Source organism: Leptonychotes weddellii, chromosome 4 (assembly GCF_054177405.1).
Source record: "Leptonychotes weddellii isolate Sample4059 chromosome 4, ASM5417740v2, whole genome shotgun sequence".
NCBI lineage: Eukaryota > Metazoa > Chordata > Mammalia > Carnivora > Phocidae > Leptonychotes > Leptonychotes weddellii.
Genome location: NC_138372.1, coordinates 157799733 through 157803586, shown reverse-complemented (window position 1 = coordinate 157803586; position 3854 = coordinate 157799733). Strand labels below are relative to the sequence as shown.

General features: G+C 53.6%; 1 pseudogene; it reads left to right on the top strand.

The window, feature by feature from the left end:
* The first annotated feature begins 885 nt into the window (after positions 1-885).
* LOC115941632 (U2 spliceosomal RNA) lies at positions 886-1013 on the top strand (annotated as a pseudogene).
* The last annotated feature ends 2841 nt before the right edge of the window (positions 1014-3854 follow it).

Below are 3854 nucleotides of genomic sequence, written 5' to 3'. Positions count from 1 at the left end.
GTCATCCCTGGGACAAATGTCTTTTGCCACTACATCAAATTCTTTTTCAGGATCATAAGCCTTAGAGATAGGATTTCTCATGGTCGGCTCATGTCTCAAGGGCTGAGAGCCTGGGCTCCTTCTACAGTGCTGACCCTTGTCCTCTACAAGGTCATGACCTCCATAGGCTAGAAAGTACTAGGCTCCTATTCACAAAGAAGTTTCAGCTAGCACCACCGTCTGCACAAAGGTCCCTTAGGGGTCTCCCAGATGCTAGCTGGAGCTATAAATGGTTACGTACTTTTATTTCCACCACTAATCCATAAACTTGGCAAATTGTAGCAAAGACCACGCAACACCTCGTGACCCCATTGCCTGATGGTCATGGAGTCTGTAGGGTTCTTCTCCCCACCAGATCTGGTCCTCACATGTAAAAACAGGGAGAAGACTAGCTGAAGAAATCAGCCCTTCGGACTCCACCCCAAAGAAAGCAGCAAGATAAAGTTCAGAGAAGATGACCAGCTTACTGGGGTCACAGAGCTCGTGTGAAGCAAAATCAGGTTGAACTTTTCCTCTGCATTCCATCTGCCCCCACAGGCAATGCACCTGTGGTCCCATCTTCCCTCCGAGATTTTCCTGTCCCTTCACTGGACCCGGGACACCAGAGAAGTCACTGACTTTTGTACTATCTTACATTCTTATCTTCTGTTCCATTTGACAAACCTTGAGACCCTCGACATCAGAAGAACCAAAGAAGCTTTTTCTAAAAGGCAGAGGCCTGGGCCCCACCCAGACCCACAGGCTAAGAATTTCCCAGGGGGCTTCCAAGCAGGTCTATTCCTGAGAAGGGCGGTTCTGATGCGGAGCCAGGGCAGGGAACCACCACATCTTTAATTACTCACAGGAATCGCTTCTCGGCCTTTTGGCTAAGATCAAGTGTAGTATCTGTTCTTATCAGTTTAAAATTACTCATAGGAAATGGATAATGAGCACCTACTAGGTGCCAAAAAGCAGTGTCACCGTGGCCAACTCTGCCGCCAGAGCCCGCCAGAGCAGGCTTTCTCAACTCCACTTTCTGTGAAGAAGGGAAAGCTACAAGACACCGAGGGGCTTCCCAAGACACACAGTTGATAAGAGGCAGAACCAGGCTTTGAATCGGGGTCTATCTGACTGCAAAGCCCACACTTGCCTGCACCCTTGACGTGTAGTCCTACTGGGTGAGAGCCCTGCGCTAACGGACCCCAGGGATAGGGGACGAGTCAGGCTCACGCCCGGTCTAGGAGCCCACACCTGAATGGTGGTGGCTGATACATAAAAGTTAACTGACACACAAAGCTGCCTGAGAAGGATAAACAGAGGTTCCAAGGGCTAGGAGAGCCCACTGGGGGTGTGGTGGGGACACTGGGGGGCGGGGGGTGGGAACCAAGGAAAGCTTCTTGGAAGAGGTGACGTTTGAGATAGGTGTTGAATAATACCATAGGTTTGGCCATCTATCACACAAGGTGCCAAGCTCTACACCTGATCCAGAAGAAAGAAAGATAAACAGGACACGGTCCTTGCCCTCATGATGCTGGGAGTCTAGCACTCTGCCTTCTCTGAATCTCCCATTTTTCTCTGCCAACCCTCCCTCCTCTCCTCCCTCCCTCTTCCCCTATCCCCATCTCTCTGCTTCCTTTGGTGCCTCAGCTCCCCCGTGGCCCTGCACAGTGAGCCCAGCCTTCTGGGTCGTCCAAGAAATGGGGTGCTCCAGGCCCAGAGCCAGGGAGGAGAGAGGCACGTGGGCCCTGCCCAGGCCAGGGGACAAGGAGATGAGCTTCAGGGCCATAGAGTGAGTCACAGTACACAGACACTTAAGCAATGGGGATAATAAGACACACTTTCCTGGGAAGCTGGGGAGAGAGGTGAGGTAGGAAGGGAAAGTGCTTTGAGCTTCTCGGAGGAAAGAACCCATAAACAGATCCAAGGTGTTATTACCATGGTCATTACCTGCCTCAATTAAAGGGGTACGCATCTAACTACATGAAGAATCATTAACTCGTTCTGCAACCCACACATGGTTGTATTTTTAATATAATTTCATTTTTATTATTAACAGATAAGACTGTGAAATATCCTGCGAGTCATTCTGACATGTTAATACTCCCCTTTGGCCTGGGTGGGGTGTCCTCCCTCCCACGGGGCTAGGAAAGGGTCCAGGCCAGGGAAAAGAGGCTGAACCTCCCTTGGTACTCCAGCTCCCCAGCCCCAGGTCCTCCTCAGAGAAGTCTGGAACCATCTCTTGGTCCCTGAGCCCATCATCTGAATTGCCCTTCCTCTTGGCCCTCCGTACCTTTCCCTGCTTCACACATCTACCCACACTTGCCCAACCTACCCTTCCATGGTGGGCAAGGAGGATGGGTGAACTGCTGGGTGCCAGGCAGTGGGGGACCAAAGCTCAGTTAGACACAGTCCTGGCCTTCAAGCAGGTAAGCACACCAGGCCGGTTCATTAATTCACCCAGCTAGCTAGCTCTGAGCACTGGGCTCTGTGCCCAGTACTCAGAACAGCAGGTGAATGACACATGTTTCCGCCCAAGGATACACACCTGGGAGGGGAGACAGACCCCCCCCCTCCCCCGCAAACAACCACAGAAATACCTACAAATGTGTGTCGTAATCAAGCAATGCCCCCAAGGGCTGCGGAGACTCAACAGAATAATTAAGTCTGCCTTCGAGTAGGACTGGCAGGAGCATGCCCAGAAGGTTCTCCAGAGGGAACAAGACATGAGCTAGGCCTCAGGGTGCTTAGAGGAGGAAGGGCATCGCAGGCTGAGGGAACAGCGCGAGCGAGACAGACACTGGTGTTCTGGGGCGGGGTGGAGGAGTGCACTAGGGCTGGGGAGGTGAGGCATTTGGGAGAAGGGGTAGAAATGACGTTGATGTGGTGTGGGGGTGACAGGGAAGGGCCCAGTCTGCCATGACTATATCAACAGGCAGTGTTTACAGAACCAACCAGGAGCCAGGCCAGGGCAAGGCCCTTTCCCAGTAGCAGCTTCGTAAACTGTCACAGCTGCCCTCCCTAGGTGACTCTGTGCACCCTCTCTCCACTGAAGACACGGGCTGCCCAGCTAGGAGCAGGAAAAGCAGGCTCAGAGGCACCCCAGCGTTTAATGCCAAATACGGACTTTTTGAGGATGGAAGGGGAGTTTAGTCAGAGGGAAGGGGGGGCCGCAGGCTCTTTGGGGTAAAGTGATGTGGTAACGGGGACACAGGAGAACTGCGGGGCATGGACCACTGCGAGGGCAATGGAGGAAGAAGGTACAATAGACCCCCCAGCCCCCCGCTGCAGGGAGCAGGCTCCACCACCCCAAGCACCCAGCGCAGCACAGGGTGCAATCATGGAGGGCCAAGCTGGAAATGGCCTTCCGGAAAACCTTCTGGTGGGGTAGCACGTTCCCCTCCTAAATCATCTGCCAAGCTGCCCCATCGTTATGCTTCCTGCACCCTCAAGCAAGTCAGTAGCATCTCTTTGCTTAGACTGCTTCAGATGAAGTCCAAAATCCCCTCCTAGGGCCCAGAAAGTTCTGCATGACCTCTTCCTGGCCTGCTCCTCGCCTCCCCGCCCCTGTCTCCTTCACTCACTACCCCCTCGGCCCCCCTCCCCACCTTGACTTCCTATACTCCGGCCACACAGGACTTACTCAAGTGTCTCACCAGCGCCTGGCTCTTTCTGTTCCTGGAACTTCATGCTTGAAATAGTTCTTGCCATTCCTCCCACCCTCCCCTGTCCCCCAGGCTGACCTCCTGCCCTTATCCTTAGGGTTCAGCCCTCACCGACCCTCCTCCCGCCCCCTGCCTGTCCCACCCTCCCATGATGCTCTGGTCTTTTCCAGCTGA